The sequence below is a fragment of the Oryctolagus cuniculus genome, chromosome 8, assembly GCF_964237555.1.
Source record: "Oryctolagus cuniculus chromosome 8, mOryCun1.1, whole genome shotgun sequence".
Taxonomy (NCBI): domain Eukaryota; kingdom Metazoa; phylum Chordata; class Mammalia; order Lagomorpha; family Leporidae; genus Oryctolagus; species Oryctolagus cuniculus.
Genome location: NC_091439.1, coordinates 71,362,601 through 71,380,194, shown reverse-complemented (window position 1 = coordinate 71,380,194; position 17,594 = coordinate 71,362,601). Strand labels below are relative to the sequence as shown.

At 40.5% G+C, this 17,594-nt stretch overlaps 1 long non-coding RNA gene across 2 annotated transcripts in view; it reads right to left on the bottom strand.

The window, feature by feature from the left end:
• Positions 1-17,594, bottom strand: part of LOC127483162 (uncharacterized) — a 114,571-nt gene that overhangs the window by 72,516 nt on the left and 24,461 nt on the right. For both annotated transcript variants that reach the window (XR_007909160.2, XR_011378344.1), the window contains exons 5-6: positions 15,450-15,512; positions 14,880-14,933 (exon numbers count right to left, since the gene is read on the bottom strand). This is a non-coding gene — a long non-coding RNA (uncharacterized lncRNA). The remainder of the gene's footprint in view (positions 1-14,879; positions 14,934-15,449; positions 15,513-17,594) is intronic.

Here is a 17,594-nt window from a genome sequence, read left to right as displayed (position 1 = left end):
AGTTAATTCCCCTCCACTATCCACTTGGTGGATCAGCCTCCACCAAGCTTTATAGCTATTGCATTGACTAGACACTGTACAGAAAAATAAAGAGGGTCTGCATTGAGGCACAGCTACTGTAAATTGTCAGACATGCAGACCTGAAGTGATCATCACTTCTTGCATCCCTGTGTTATCATTTGCTACACATACGACCCAAAAGAAGTTACCTACCTCTACTGTCCAGCAAGCTCACCCATCAGTCAGAGTTTTATTGTGAAGATTCAATGAGATAATCCATGCACCACACACTAGGTATAGTGCTTAACTATATATAGATACACTAGGTATAGTGCTTAACTATATATAGATACAATATGTGGATGAGTCAGGTTCAGATTATTATATTATTATATTAACAATATTTTTTCCTTTGTTTATTTGTGAGACAGAAGAGGGGAGAGGGGGAGAGAGAGAGAGAAATCCATCTGCTGGTTCATTACCCAAAGGCTCGAAACAGCCAGGACTGGCCAGGCTGAAATCAGAAGGCAGGAATTCAAACTAGTTCTCCCATATGGACTGCAGGGATCCAACTACCTGAGTGTTAAGTCAAGAAGGAAAGATGCTTATCAAACTAAAGACATCAGACTAGACAAGCACAAAGTTCTTTCTGGCAAGAAGTCCTAGCAGCTGTTCATTTTGACCTCTCTGGGATCATTCATTCTGTAGGAGAAATGAGTACAGTGTGTTTTCCTTACTGTAGCATGTGAGCAGACTGATATGTAAATTAAAAGTGCAGTACTGGGGCAAGAGTTGTGGCCCAGTGGATTAAGCCACCATCATGGAGGGCATATCTTAACAGAATGTCGGTTCGAGTCCTGGTTGCTGCACTTCCAATCCAGCTCCCTATTAATGCTAAAGCAGCATAAGATGGCCCAAGTACTTGGGCCCCTGACACCCACATGGAAGATCCAGATGGAATTCCAGGCTCCTGGCTTCAGCCTGTTCCACTCCCGGCTATTGTGGGTAAGGAACCAGGAAGATCTCTCTCCCTCTCTCTGTTACTCTGCCTTTAAAATAAACAAAATAAATCCTTAAATAAAAAAGTGGAATGATCTAAACATATTTCTCTTGAAATCTTTGTGGAGAAATCGAGTTCTCCCATTTCAAAAATGTAGCAGGTAAGGAGTGGCGGGGGCGGGGGGGGGTATCAAAATCTCAGAGTAGGTTAATAGCAAGGTTGATTTCTTTATAACCTACACTTTTGAGATTTATGTGTCAATTTTAGTGTAAAAAAAAATAGCTCCAAGGGTGAGCATTCAGGCTAGTGATTAAGATGCCATTTAGCATCCCAGATTGTCATGGGTTTGAGTTCTAGTTCTTCTTGTGATTTCAACTTCCTACTAATGCACAACCTAAGAGGTAGTTGGATCCCTGCAGGCCACATGGGAGAACTGGTTTAAATTCTGGCCTGGCCAGCTCTGGCATTGTGAGCATTTGAGTATTGGACCAACAGATGGGTTTCTCTCTCTCTCTCTCTCTCTCTCTCACTCTTTCTCTCTCTCTTCATTTGTCTTACAAATAAATAAAATAAAGGAAGAAAATATTGTTAATAATAATCTGAACTTGATTCATCCATATATGATATCCATGGGAGGATTTGCCATATTACTCTTTCTACCTTGATAGCAAGGATGATAATGGTAAGTAATTGAAACTATTATTGAAAAGTTACTGCGTACCAGGAACCCTCCTAAGCACATGGCATGTTATCTAGTTTAATTTTCAATAAAACCATATGAGGTAGGCTTAGAAAAATTAAGCAATTTTCTTTTTTCTGCAGTTGTTGAAAAACACAACTGGGACTCAAATCCAGGTGTGATGAATCCAAAACCATTCACCTTCCAGTGTGCCTCATAGCTGACCAACAGTGATCTTTCATGTGACAAGATACTGCTCTGGTGTCGAGAACCAAAGTGGGACAAGCAATGGCATGGAGAGCACCACTGTAGTCAGTTCTGGACAAACTTACTAAGACATTTTTGTTTCTTATGAAGAATGACATCAAAGAAAAGATTTTTCTTCATTTACAAAACTGAGGCATGAGAAATGTAGCTAAAATCAGAACATTTTAGACTTCAGGATAACAGCACTAGGGTGCCTAATTCAAATTCAACTGTTTCAAAGCTTGTCTCACTCATTTACAAAAAGCACAGGTATCATTGTGATCTGAAATGGATATGAAGTGTAGCTCAATTTACATTTCTTCTTATCACATCATGCCAGCCCACAGACTCTTAACTTATCCTTAACCCCCAAGGTGTCACTTATTTTGAGATACTCTGGTTTCCAAAACTAAGTGGAACTGCAACCTACAAGCAACAACTAAAGTTTCCTAACTTGATGAAATTATTCCTGCATCATTTTTAGTCATTAGCCTTTTAAATAAACTTTTTAAATAATAAAGTAAATCTTTGTGCAATAGTAGCCAATAAAAATAAAGCTATGAATAAACACATTCGTGAATATATAGGACCAACAAGGAAATAAGAGAATTTGTCACTGCATTCACCTTCCCATTTGAGTCTGGCGATGTCACTGGTGCTGGAGGTATAAAAATGAATGAAGCAAATATTAACTCTGCCCTCCTGTTGGCCTCCTATGTAAATGCTGAAAGGTAAAGAGTACCGCAAGTAAACTTCATCATAAACAAAACAATGAAAAGAGCAAAAACTATAATAATGTCATTTATGTGAACTTTTTGCCAGAAAACTGCAAAAATAAAAAAAAAATCCAGTGGGTCTTCATGCAGTAGCATTTATACTCATGTAGCAAATAGCTTGGGTTAACAGAATTTTTTAATTTCAGAACAGAAGACATGTCAAAATCAGTTTATATTTCTCAGCCAGTAATTTTATTTTATTACAAGTAACGATTACATTTTTTTGAGACAAAAACAACAAATAATCAGAGGTTTTATTTGATAGGAGAAACAAGTATGTGTGTGTGTGTGTGTGTGTGTGTTTAGATGAAAGAGGTATAATAAATTTATGAGACCTCACATACAGCTATAATATAATAAATTAGAAGGATGAATAGAATTGTGAGCTACAGTAACCTGCACTAGTAGAATGCCTATTTTATGGCGCTCGATAATACAGTTTATCATCCACTCCACAGAATTCCCACAATATATTGGCTGCGGTGTAACAATAAAGCACACACAGCCAGGGGCATGTCCCTTTTGACACACATTCTCTTCCCACACTTATTTTGCCAGGGAAACAACTCTGGTGCGGTTTAATTAAACTGCACTGCAATGAATTAGTCCAGGTCTTAGCCCTCTGACCGAGCGGGGCCTGGCAGTACCACGGGGGTTTGTCCCCTTGTGACACCAGAGAGACTTCAGAAAACCTGGGAAAAAAAAGCATAGCATCCCTCAAACAGCAGTGTCACTGGGCAAGCCTACAGCTGTCAATCAAGTCGCTTAAGGAAGCACTAACCCCTTTAGAGAAATTTTTATAATTCGGCTTCTGCTGACTATGGGTCAGTCTTTCGAGAAACATCTAGATGCCCACGGAAGGCTATGTTATACTGTCCTGGGTGGACACAAGACTGTCTCTGCTCACCATAAACAAAGATAGCCTTGCCGCTTTCAAGTCCACCGTGTATTCCTAGCTTAGCTTTGCAAAGGCGACTCAGAAAGTAATAACTTGAAATACACTTAGGATGATGATGAGTCCAAATAAACTCTATTGGAAAGCCCATATGAATAAAAACATTTTCGTCCAGAGTAAAAACTCTCCAGCTAAACTTGATCTAGAATATCCAAGATGGGAGTGTATGTTATTTCCCCAGAGTTTCCCATCCACATTGTAGTACGGTTACATGCCCCCAGTGACATGGAAAAGCTTGCATTATTGATGAATATTCTTATTTTATCTGAATGCCGTTTATTAATTTATGACTGCGTTCTGAATTGAAAACATAAAAATTTACAAAACAATTGCATTTTAATAACTGCTTCTAGCTTGATACATCGAATATTTAAGTGAGCCAATACACAAAGACCTCAAAAGAATTTATTAGACAATGGCAATTAGATCTCTAATAACTTGGCTCCACTGGAACGACGGAGCTCCATTGAGATGCCAGACAGGGCACCTTAGTGATGGGTACACCATGTCGCCACCCCGCCTCTGGTGGAGGACCCTGAGAAATGACAGCCCCATTAGGTGTCATGGAAAGCAGCTGACCTCACACTTCCAGCACTTGATCTCTGCACGGCAAGTGACCATTCGTCACTGCTGCCCAGGGAGGGAACCCAGGTGACTCAGTGTTACTACTACCTTCTCAAAAGAATAAAATGATTGTTTTTCAAGCCTAGCACAGAACATGTAAATTTGCCTTTTTAAAATGGAGGGGCAAGTTAAAAGCAAGAAATATAATTTTTTCACTCATAGGGAATATGCTCACTAATCTGTACAAAAATTATCTGGATCTGACAGTTTTGGTCAAGGAAAAGAAAGGTTTATTACTGCCTGAAAAATTTGTCCTCTTATGGTCTTTTTCATGGGTAGCTAAAAGTATCTCTACTATAAAAAGCATTTCTGGTAAAGCAAACATTAACACAGAAAAGCCACAGAGGTTAACTCTCAAAAGTCATGTTTTGCTCTCCTTCTCAAAGAATGCTTAGTTTTCTGTAAACTGAGGCTCACGTAATATCAAAATTCCTACCATAATATTTTCAAGTTATGGAGATAATATTATTCTCATCCCCTTACTGGTGCCTTAGAAATTCCAAAATTTGAGCTGGTTGGTTAAAGAGATAAGTTCATCACATTTCCAGTTTTCTGGGGCCTGTTTATATTTCACGTGATTCTAGAAATCTCTATGTTGACTTTGTAACAGTAGCTGTTGTGTATTCATGGCCCAAGTCCTTGAGACCCTGCACCCACGTGGGAGACCCAGAAGAAACTCCTGGTTCCTGGTTTCCGATCGGCACAGCTCTGGCTATTGTGGCCATCTGGGGAGTGAAACAGCAGATGAAAGATCTCTACTCTCTCTGCCTCTGCCTCTGCCTCTGCCTCTCTGTAACTCTGCCTTTCAAATAAATAGTGTGTTTTACAATTGCTTCCTTTTAGCTCTCACTAGAATCATGGGAGCTTCGTAGTATTATTACCATATTATTATTACTATTATTATTAATAGTTAAGCATACTGAAGGTCAGAGAAGAGAATTTAAGTCATTTGCTCAAAGGCAACCAAACTAATACGTAGCTAAACTGAGTGATTATAATTTCTTTTTTTATTATTTATTTATTTTTTTGACAGGCAGAATGGACAGTGAGAGAGAGACAGAGAGAAAGGTCTTCCTTTGCCGTTGGTTCACCCTTCAATGGCCGCTGCAGCTGGCGCACCGTGCTGATCTGAAGCTAGGAGCCAGGTGCTTCTCCTGGTCTCCCATGGGGTGCAGGGCCCAAGCACTTGGGCCATCCTCCACTGCACTCCCGGGCCACAGCAGAGAGCTGGCCTGGAAGAGGGGCAACCGGGACAGAATCCGGCGCCCCGACCAGGACTAGAACCCGGTGTGCCGGCGCCGCAGGCAGAGGATGAACCTATTGAGCTGCGGCGCCGGCCGAGTGATTATAATCTCAAAACAGATGCTGCTAAATTCTTAGCTGCACCATCACTCAGAATGGAAAGTGTGGAGATCTTTTCTCACTGGCACACAATTCCATACTAAATTCTCTTTGGAAAAGGACTGTCTGCTTTCTTCAACATGATTGTAAAGAGACTGAATTCATTTCTTGTTTCTGTAACCCATCCCGTCATATAGTGATGATGACTAAAAAGCTGTCTGATTTACGGAAGCAGCTTTTCCAGTTTGAATTCACTTTTCCTTTGCAATCAAGTCCTTCCCATCCATTGTGTTCTTGCTCCTTCTCCATGTACTTGTGTTTCTCCAAGAAAGAAAACTTGGAAAAATTTCTGTCCACTGGGCAGACATCTTGGACACTGAAAATAAGTATTGCTTTAAATGCCAAAGAAAGAAACTTCACTGAAATTCAGTTATCCTGAGCTAACTATAACTGTTCCTCATCATCACTACCTTCTGCTTTCCAGCACAACCCTTGATCAGAAAAATCGAGATCGACTCACCATACCAGTCTAATTTAATCACTTTTAAAGTTTTAGAGTTAGAATAATTAAGAATTACATTTTTTTTTTTTTTTTGACAGGCAGAGTGGACAGTGAGAGAGAGAGAGACAGAGAGAGAAAGGTCTTCCTTTGCCGTTGGTTCACCCTCCAATGGCCGCCGCTGCAGCCGGCGCACCGCGCTGATCCTGGCAGGAGCCAGGAGCCAGGTGCTTTTCCTGGTCTCCCATGTGGTGCAGGGCCCAAGCACCTGGGCCATCCTCCACTGCACTCCCTGGCCATAGCAGAGAGCTGGCCTGGAAGAGGGGCAACCGGGATAGAATCCGGCGCCCCAACCGGGACTAGAACCCGGTGTGCCGGCGCCGCAAGGTGGAGGATTAGCCTATTGAGCCACGGCGCCGGCTAAGAATTACATTTTTGTGAACTCAGCATTTCCATTGTAATCTCCTTCCACCTTGTTTTCCCATTTATTTCACATTACCTCCCTTTCTGAGCTTACAAAATACAATTTTGTTTCATTGCTTGAATTCTTCAGTCTGCAGTGCTAAGTAGACCAATGAAAAAGAAAAATTCAGACAGTCTCCATCTTTCTATGTATTTAGAGTTACTATTTGGCTCATTATGCAACATAGTAGCCTACGTGAAAGCTTTTTTTGAAAAAGTAAATATAATTTTTAAGATTTATGTATTTGTAAGGCACATCTAGAGAGATTGAGAGGGAGAGATAGAGAGTGGCATCTTCCCCCTGCTGGTTCACTCCCTAGTGGTTGAAACTACATACAGGGGCTGGACAAGGCAGAACCAGCAGCCAGGAACACCATCCTGATCTCCCACATGGGTGACAGGGACCCAAGTACTTGGATCATCTTCCACTGCTTTTCTAGGTTTGTTAGCAGGAAGGTGGATCGGAAGCAGAGCAGCCAGGAATCGAACCCATATGGGATGCCGCTGTGTCTCAAGTGGCAGCTTAACATCTGCACCACGATGTCCACCCCCAAAGGAAACATAATTTAAAAGCATTGAAAACAAAATTAAAATGTAAGAAAAAATGTAAGACAGATATTCAGCTGATGTGAACTGAAAGAAAATAAACAGCCAGCTGCCACAGAGAAGCCTGAGTCAGCAACTTACAAAACATGATCTATAGGAACTGTGGGCAAGTTACAGAGGCCAGGGGCTAAGTTTTAAATTTCTACAGAGAGAGACAAGGGATGTGGCCTTGAACTCACGCACTGCAAAAAGATAGAAATGAGATCTTTGATGAACTAGTAAGATTACCTCCTTAGAGAAAAATAAGGATTCCATCCAAACACTCAACAGAAAAGAAAACTACCTTTCCAAGAGTTGTGCAAGATTTTAAAAAATAAAATTTCATTTGAAGAAATGAAGATATGGCCTGTGTCATCTTTTAGCAGAGAATTTTCAGCCAAATTTCACCATAAAAATCCATGCCTCGGGGCCAGTGCTGTAGTATAGCAGGTTAAAGCCCCAGCCTGCAGCACCGGCATCCCATAAGGGCACCAGTTCGAGTCCTGGCTGCTCCACTTGCGATCCAGCTCTCTGCTACGGCCTAGGAAAGCCGTGGAAGATGGCCCGAGTCCTTGGGTCCCTGCACCCCTGTGGAGGGCCCAAAGGAAGCTCCTGGTTCCTGGCTTTGGATCAGCTTAGCTCTGGCTGTTGCGGTCATTGGGGAGTGAACCAGCAGATGGAAGACCTCTCTCTCTCTCTCTCTCTCTCTCTGGCTCTACCCCTCTATGTAACTCTTTCAAATAAATAGAATGAATCTTTAAAAAAAAAATCCATGCCTCACTATTAAATTTTTTAAACAGTTGGCAGAGGAAAATGCAAAACTATTCTATATTAGCATTACAGAATTCTTGACTGATGGTAATTTTCCTTCATATCATTTTCTGGCCTACACACACACACACACACACACATTCATCAATAAAGCTGATCTGATCTTCAAAAAGTGAAAATCATAATGACTCTGATATGTATGAAAATAATATAACAAAGAGAGGAATTATAATCTAACAGCCATGGATAATAAGACAATGTGAAAGGAAGTATAAAATAAGTACATTTTAAGTTATTAAGGAGACTTTAAAAAAAAAGAAAAAGAAAGAACAGAACATGACTTGTAAAATCAAGACATGGAAAAATAAGTAGAATCTCAAAAAAAAAAAGGAAAAATTGGGGGGATAAAACATCAGAATTAAAAATGTAAGGGAAGGATTAAATAGTAGGATAGATGGAGTCATTGGTTGATGATATTTTTGAAGAAGTTATCTGGGGGTAATACATTAAGAGAAATTAATGAATGGGGAATATGAAAGAGAACAAAAACATGGAAAATAAAATCACAACATATTAAATATTGTCACTCCCCGTCTTCGTGGAGGAACGACACAGGACCCTGCGCTGTTCTTTCGTCTGCTCGGCCCTCCCCGGGTTTGCTGCTGGTTCTTCCCGGGTTGGCTACTGTCCCTTCCACCTCCGTGGAAGGGCGGTTCCCCCTGGCCACTTTCCCCACTTCCGCAGGGGAGCGGCACACCACCAGCCGGCTCTCTCGGGGGCTGCACAGGTGTTCCTTCAGATAGATGTTCCCCTTAGATGTTCCTGGTGCATGCTGTCTCTCTCCTCCCTTATAGTCCTCTTCCGCCAATCCCAACTCGGCTGCCCACACGCCGAGTACGCTGCTCTCCTCCAATCAGGAGCAGGATCAGCTCCTGGAGGTCATCACTCAAGTTGGCAAGAGGCAGCTGCGTAGAAGCTGTTTTCTCCTCTCCCAATGCCATATTGTGGGAGAGCAGATGCATAGAATAAGTCTTAATTCCAGTAACTTAGTCTAGTCCGGGTTGCTCCCCACAAAATATATAGGAATGGTAGAAGGAACTAGAACAGAGTAGAAAAATACTCAATGTGATGGTGTTCAGTACTATTGTGTTAGTAATCAATGAAGAGGGGCGGGCACTGTGGCACAGCAGGTTAACGCCCTGGCCTGAAATGCCAGCATCCCATATGGGTGCCGGTTTGAGACCTGGCTGCTCCACTTCTAATCCAGCTCTCTGCTATGGCCTGGGAAAGCAGTGGAAGATGGCCCAAGTCCTTGGGCTCCTGCACCTGCATAGGAGACATGGAAGAAGCACCTGGCTCCTGGCTTCGGATCAGAGAAGCTCCTGGCTCCCGGCTTCGGATCGGCACAGCTCCAGCCATTGTTGCCAACTGGGGAGTGAACCATCGTATAGAAGACCTCTCTTTCTCTGCCCCTCCTCTCTCTCTCTCTCTGCCTCTCCTCTCTCTGTGTAATTCTGACTTTCAAATAAATAAATAAATCTTAAAAAAAAAAAAGTTCTACCTCCACTCTAATTCAGTTTTCCACAAATGCACCTGGGAGGCAGCAGATGATGACCCAAGTACTTGGATTCCTGCCACCTACGTGGGAGAGATCTTGGATGGACTTCCTGGCTCCTAGCTTCAGCCAGTCTGAGCTATTGTGGACATTTAGGGAATGAACCAGTGGACTGAATATTCATTCTCTCTCTCTTCCCCCCACCCCTCCTGCTGGCTCTTCAGTCCACAAATCACTATGTTTATTGCAGGAGCTGGACTGTTTCAGCCATTTGGGGAGTGAACTAGCGAATGGAAGCTCTCTCCCTGCCTCTCTACAACTCTGTCTTTCAAACAAATAAGTCTTTAAAAAATAAAGGTAAGTAAATGAGAATTTTGATAAATTAGTGATCAGACACCAAGAATAAAGTCACTTCGATCCAGGTTTTTTTCCTGTTTTCTCTCCATGACATAAATACCTACAAATGCCACCACTACAAATTATCCTTGAAAATTCTGAATACTCTTCAGTCATGCTAAGATGGCTACTCTGCCTATTTGAGCACATGTGTGAACTTTATTCCTTAACATGCACGAAAATTTAATCTAACAGCACAATTTACACATTATAGCTAATATTGTCTAAAACAATATACAGGGGTAGGCAATTGTCTCAGTGGATAAGACACTGCCTGGGACACCTGTACCTCATACCAAAATCCCTGGGTTCAAGTCCTAGCTCTGCTTCCATTTCCAGCTTCCTGCTAATGTGCACCCTGAAAGACAACAGGTGATAGTTCAAGTACTTGGGTCCCTGCCACCCATATGAAAAATCCAGTGAATTCCTGGTTCCAGCATCAGCTAGGCCCTACTGTTGCAAGTATTTGTGGAGTAAACCAGCAGATGGAAGACCTCACTCTATCTTCCTATCTCTCTGTCTCACTCTCATTCTACCTTTTAAATAAATAAATATAGAGTATACTGAAATTTGTGTTATTCTTTATAGTGTTAAAATAATACTCTTTTAAAAATGTTTGAATTAGGATTGGCCCTGTGGTGAAGTGGGTTTAAGCTACAGCCTATACCATTGACATCCCATATTGGCACTGGTTCAAGTCCCAGCTGCTCCGCTTTGATCCAGCTCCCTGCTACTGAGCTGAGAAAGCTGTGGAAGATGGCCCGAGTCCTTGGGTCCCTGAACCCATGTGGGAGACCTGGAAGAAGCTCCTGACTCCTGGCTTCAGCCTAGCCCAGCTCTGGCTGTTGCAGCCATCTGGGGGAGTGAATCAGTATATCTTTCTCTGTCTCTCTTTCTCTCTCTCAGTAACTCAGCCTTTCAAATAAATACATAAATCTTTTTTAAAAATTGTTGAATTAAAAGATAACATTTTAAGAACTGCTGAAACATTGAGGAACTCCATGGAAAAACTTCAAAAATGATTACCCTTCATTACGCATATCTCTAGTAAACACAGCTAGAGAAAAAAATAAATCTTTAATTACAGTAAAAAATATTCTCAGGTTTTATTTCATGTGATCATTAACAAGTATTCATTCCTAACTTATAAAATTGCTCATTATTGAATGACTGTATAAGACCTAACCATCAGTGAAAAGTGGGTTTCACCTCATTTTTAGAGAAGTTACAATTGTTAATTTTTTATAAAGATCCATTATAGGGGCCAGCATTGTGGCGTAGTGGGTACTACCTACAATGCCAGCATCCCATAGAGGCACTGGTTCATGTCCCAGATGCTCCACTTGTGATCCAGCTCCCTGCTAATGGCCTGGGAAAAGCAGTAGAAGATGGCCCAAGTACTTAGGCCCTGGTACCCATGTGGGAGACCCAGATGAAGCTCCTGGCTCCTGGCGTCTGCCTGGCCTAACTGGGTAATGAACCAGCAGATGGAGGATCTCTGTTTCTCTGTTTCTCTGTAACTCTTTCTAATAAACCTTTTCAAAAATCCATTATGTTTGGGTATAGAATTTCAGATTAAATTATTGTAAAATTTGGGGGACAGTGTTATGACACAGCAGGTTAAAGCTGCTGCTTGCAACACAGGAATCCCATATCAGAGTGCCCATTTCAGTCCCCACCAATCCGTCACCTATCATCCATTTTCTAGCTAATGGCCTGAGAAGGCAGTAAAAGAAGGTCTGTGAATTTAGGCCCCTACCACCAGTACAGAAGACCAGGATGGAGGTCATATCTTCTTCTTAGGCCTGGTCCAAATTTGGCTGTTAAGGGCATTAGGGGAGTGAATCAGGGGATGGAAGATTGTGTGTGTGTGTGTGTGTGTGTGTTTCTCACTCTCTCTGTCACTCTGCCTTTTGAATAAATAAATATTTTTAAAGTTTTTTGAGTCTTACAAAGAACCTATGTTATGATGAAGTAGCTGGACACATGAATCAAAGGTGCTCAAAATCCTCAGTGCAATGATCAAGCGATTTTACTGTGAGGCATTCATGGCCAAGGAAAGAATCTGATACATATAAAGAAGCGGACATAAAAGGTTCATTTTTTTGTTATGATTTATGAAATTTAGTGCTACTTAAATTATCTACTGTTACAGAACTGCTTAAATAAGCTATGATGCTTACATATAATGGAATAGCATTTTTAATTTTTCACTTATTTATTTTTTTAACAATTTATTTTTATTTATTTGAAAGACCGAGTTAGAGAGAGAGGGAGAGACACAGAGAGAGGTCTTCCATCTGCTGGTTCACTCCCCAAATGGCTGCAATGGTGGGAGCTGAGCTGTAATTCTGCCTTTCAAATAAATAAATAAATCTTTTTTAAAAAATAAAGATCACTGTTAAATTGAAACATAACATTTTTTGCTTATAGATTTTTGTGATGGTTGAATAGATTTGCATTTTTAAAATATTTTCAGTTGGTTTTTATCAGATTCAATATAGTTCATAGATACAATTCTAATATCATAATATTCCCTTCCTCTCTCCTTCTATCTCTACTTAATGACTATAACAAAAACATTACCATTTAATTCTCTTGGTGAATTAATATATTTGTGTCATGAGTGAATTTTTAGTTAGAAGAGGAAAGGCTATTCATATTTCTGATACACACGCGCACGCACACACACACACACAAGGATGCCACAGAGCTTCTCAAACTCAAGGCAACTGCTAAATTCCTTTCCTGTGGGAAGCCGTTTTGTGACTGCAGGATGAGTAGCCACGGCTGACTCCTACACAGTAGGTGACAGCAGTAGCTAGCACTCCCCTAGTCATGACAAGCAAAAATGTCTTCAGGTGATGCTGTGAGCAAAAGTACTCTTAGTTGAGGACCACCAACATAAATATCCCGTGTGTGTGTTCATATCGTATTTAAATTTTTTATTTTATTTATTTGAAAGACAGAGGAAGAGAGAGAAAGAGAGCAGAAGTTTACATCTGCTGGGTCACTCCCCAAATGCCTGCAAGAGCCAGGGTTGGGTCAGGCAGAAGCCAAGAGCCAGAAACTGAATTTGGGTCTCCCACATGGGTGGCAGGGAACTAAAGTATCTGAGTCCTCACCTGCTGTCTTCCAGGGGACTCATCAGCAGGAAGCTGCATCGGAAGCAGGGCTAGGGCTTGAACTCAAGGGCTCCGATGTGGCATGAAAGTACCCCAAGCAGTGTCCCGATGGCTGTGCCAAACCCCTGCCCCAGTCAGATCCTTTTAAATACCCATGTACTTGAACCCTAGCTATCCTGGAATTAAAGTTTTTTTTTTTTTTTTTCAAAATTAAAAACGATTAAGAAAATAAATAAAATGAAAATGAGAACTACAAATAAGAATTATTAAGGAAAGAAAGTAGTGGCATTCTTCATAATGGCTAAATTGTTTTAAGTGGACTTGACTTGAACATCTAAGTTTAGATGAATGTTTATGCAAGTTGTGATAAATTCAGAGTGGAATCTTAACCATCCATGAACAATAAATTATGTTAGGAAATTCCTTAACAATAAGAGGATATACATATGATAATTTATACAAAAAGCTAGAAGATGATACAGGCAACACAGTTCTGTCTTTTAGATAGACTGAAACGCAGGATGGCAATATTAGATTAGCAACTCTCTCTGGAAAGTAGGACTATGAATGACTGATGAACAGAAGGACTGATATTTGCTTCTGTATGCTTTTCAACACTTTCCCAAACTTAAGTTACCCTGGAAGTATTTAGAAATGTTTCTCCAATAAAAATTGCATAAAATAAATCAGCCTCTCTTTCTGAAGGAAAAGCAGTTCTCAAAAGACACAGGTGACTTGGGTGACAGGGCAGGAGTCCTCCTGGCCCGGAGCCATCCGAGAAAGCTTATTTACATCACAGCTCGGCTCCCTCTGCAGAGACTAAGGGCAGTAAGGAGAGAGGCAAGCCCCAGCTCCCCACCCAGGCAGCTGCCAACAAATCCTGAACTCACTCCCCTCCCCCTTGCATCTCCCAGCATTTAAAGTGGAAAATTTGCCAGAAAAGAATTTTGCCTTTGGCTCTTTTTTTCATTTTAATCACTTATTGTTTTATAACAATTTGGCATGAAGGAATCCTACTAAATTGTTCCTGCTAAATTTGGGTAGTTTTTTTTTTAGTAAAATAATATTATTGTATAATGGAAAGATCAGGACAAATAATTACTGTCTTTGAAAAAAAGAAAAGGAAGTAAATAATCACATCAAGCCAAATAAAAGACATAAACTTAGAAAGAATAGAAAATTATCAATTTACCTAAGTCATTCCTCTACAGTAGTTCCTTTGAATAATATTAGTATATAATGATCCTGTCTCTAGCCTTCTCCATATTCTTTTTATTACTAAGTTGGTAGTCTGTAAAAATAACCCAATTTTATTTATAATGTAATTATTAAAAAATATGCATTTGATTTTTTAAATAATATTTCTCTCAACTTGCAACACTAGTGTCACTCTCTGAAAGTAAGATTAGTAATTTCTTGGGTCTCATGACAAAATTTTGGGGGCATGTACAGAATACAAATACACAGGCACACAATATTTACTTTCTGCATGTAGAAACACAATGAGCTTGCTGTTCTGCCTTATCTTTTCTTCCTTAAAAACACAGATTGTAGAATCTTTCATGTTGGCCTATAGATCAAAACTTCATTTTTTGTAACAGTTACATATTAATGCATGCATGATTGTACTGTAATTTAACATTTCTTTATTGATGTATATTCTTACTTCCCACTTCTACATTATAAGCTGCTGAAATGAGTATTCATGTACATATGTCTTCATTTATTAGCTTAAGTAGGATAAAGCTGTAGCAATAAAATTGCTGGGCCAAAGGCATGTGTATTCTAAGTGTGAGAGAGAGTACTGACTTACTGAACCTAGATTTAGAGCAACTGACACTTTCAGGAATAGCGCAAAGAAGTACCTCATTTCATACAACCTTATCTTGAGAGTGCTCTATGACGGTAAAGCATATCACCTGAAAATAAGCACATTTCACCCAGTTAGCCATCACACTAGAAAACTTCGATCATGTCTTCTTCTACTTTATTCTTGCCCTTGCAAGTGTTTGCCTTAATAGTATAGATAATCCTTAAAAATTATACATTTCAGGTAGGATGCTTAGGTATTAAGGTTTAGTTTGGGCATTAGCCATGGAGTCTGGTAGTTCTGGGATTTGTCCCCTCCATTGTAATGGATGGAATAATTGTGTAAAGTAACTTCCAGAATCTTAGGTGGTGTGTTAAAACTACTTTGGATGATAAATCCAAACGTAGTCCTTAATGAAATATTTTCAAAAAATAAGAAAGTGTTCATTAATTTTAGTGATATTCAATGATTTGCACATTATTTTTCTAAATAAAATTTTTTTAAAAAATTAGCATATCTACATGTCCCCCAAAATGACTTTGAGATATTTATCAGTTTTTATATTAATATCTCCTAAAATATATTTTTTCAAGCCTTAGTAATGAAAAACTAAATAATTTCTTACCTGAAATTCTTGAACTTCTCCCACATTTCTCTTGAAAGCTCTACAGCGTAGAAGCAGTGAAACCTACGTGACATGCAAAAAGGAAAGCTTTACATTTTGAAAACCAGAGCAAAGCGGTTGCTCTTTCCGAAGAGACTTTTCTCTACTGCAAACCAGCTGTAGGCACAGTCTAGTTAAAGCTCTCAAGAAAGCTGTGCTGTGATATATTAATTTACACCTACTGTGCCATTAAATGAGAAGTCAAAGGCCACATACTGGGCACATAACTTTTACCCCAACATGAGACAGATTTTACATTTAGAAGCAAAAAATATTTAAGGTATGATGCCTGGGAATTTGCAATGTAACACATCAGAGCAGAGGATTTGTTGTTCAATTAGGGAACTCATAATGCCAGAATGTCCACGATAAATAATGGAAGGAATGATCGCCTAGACCTTGAAAATCTTAGTCAAATGTTAGAGTCATTCATTATTAAAATTATGAATACTACAAGTCAATGTTTTCACAACAGAATTTTATTATTTACTTTTTTTTTGGAAGGTAGAGTGACAGAGAAGGAGAGAGTGAGAATGGAAAGAGAGAGAGAGAGAGAAAGAGAATCTTTCATCTTCTGGATCATCCCCCAAATGCCTGCAATAGCTGGGGCTGGGTCCAGTGGAAGCCTTGAGCCAGGAGTTTCCTCTGGGTCTCCCAGATGGGTGCCACAGGCCCAGGCACTTGGGCCATCTTCTTTTGCCTTCCCAGGCACATTAGCAGGAAGCTGCATCAGAGGTGAAGTAACTGGGACTGGAAGCAGTGCTGCAATATGGGATGCCAGCATTGCAAACTGCAACTTAACCCATTGTGCCACAACACTAGCCACAGATTTTGCAAAGTTGTTGCTATCAACTAATCAGACCTATGGCTAAAAATAATTATTATAAAATGCTTAGTCTTGTCCCCTAAATCAGTATTCTTGATTCTGTACATATTTTTTGAAATGGAGCAAAACTTAAACAATTACAACTTTTTTTTTTTATTAGAAAGGTTCTCATTATGACAACTGAGCTACTTTTAATTGAGAAAATGGGTAATGATGTTGCATTGTGCAGGTACCAAACATGCCAGCCCATACCACTGAGCACACAGTACCACTGTAATTGCACATGATGAAGAGTGTCTGGAATGCTGACCGCCCTGCAGAGTAAATACCCTTGGGAAAAGAAACCCCCATCCAATGGCTATAGGAGTCTGTAGACAAATGTCCCAGAATCCAGGACTTCTGGGTAACTTTAAGGTGAGACTCTTGGAAGGGCTACAGTGGGATGTGATCATAGTAGTCACCCACACATCAATTTGTTATTTATTGCCTTCTCTCCCTTGCCTGTGCTTCCTAGGGTGACTTCCCAAATCAATCAACTGCATGCCAGTATTTGTCTCAGGATGTGTTTCGGAAGGGATCTAAATTAAGAAAAGCAGCTCAAAAAGATATGTATTATTCTTTCTTGAAACAGCTCAAAGGTGTAAAATCAAAGGTTTATAGGGTGGCTCTGATATCCTTGGTATATGGTTTCTTTTAAAAAATCTTATTTAAATAAAGGGAACAAATTTCACAAATACAGTTTTGGTTTTTTTTTTTTTTTTTTTTTGACAGGCAGAGTGGACAGTGAGAGAGAGAGACAGAGAAAAAGGTCTTCCTTTACTGTTGGTTCACCCTCCAATGGCCGCTGCAGCTGCCGCACTGTGGCCGGCGCACTGTGCTGATCGGAAGCTAGGAGCCAAGTGCTTCTCCTGGTCTCCCAGGCAGGTGCAGGGCCCAAGGACCCAGGCCATCCTCCACTGCCCTCCCGGGCCACAGCAGAGAACTGAACTGGAAGAGGAGCAACCAGGACAGAATCCGGCGCCCCGACCCGGACTTCCCACTCGATCCTCCCTCCCTCCCTTGCTCTGACCTCCTCACTCCTTTTCATTTTAACAATGACATACTTTGAATTTACTTCATAATCACAAGCTTAGCCTTCCACTAGATAAAAAATTCAACAGGTAGTAAGTAGAAAAACTGTTCCTCAACAGCACAAAGGCTATAAACAATAATCAAATCGCAAAATAACAGGCCGGCGCCGCAGCTCACCAGGCTAATCCTCCGCCTAGCGGCGCCGGCAC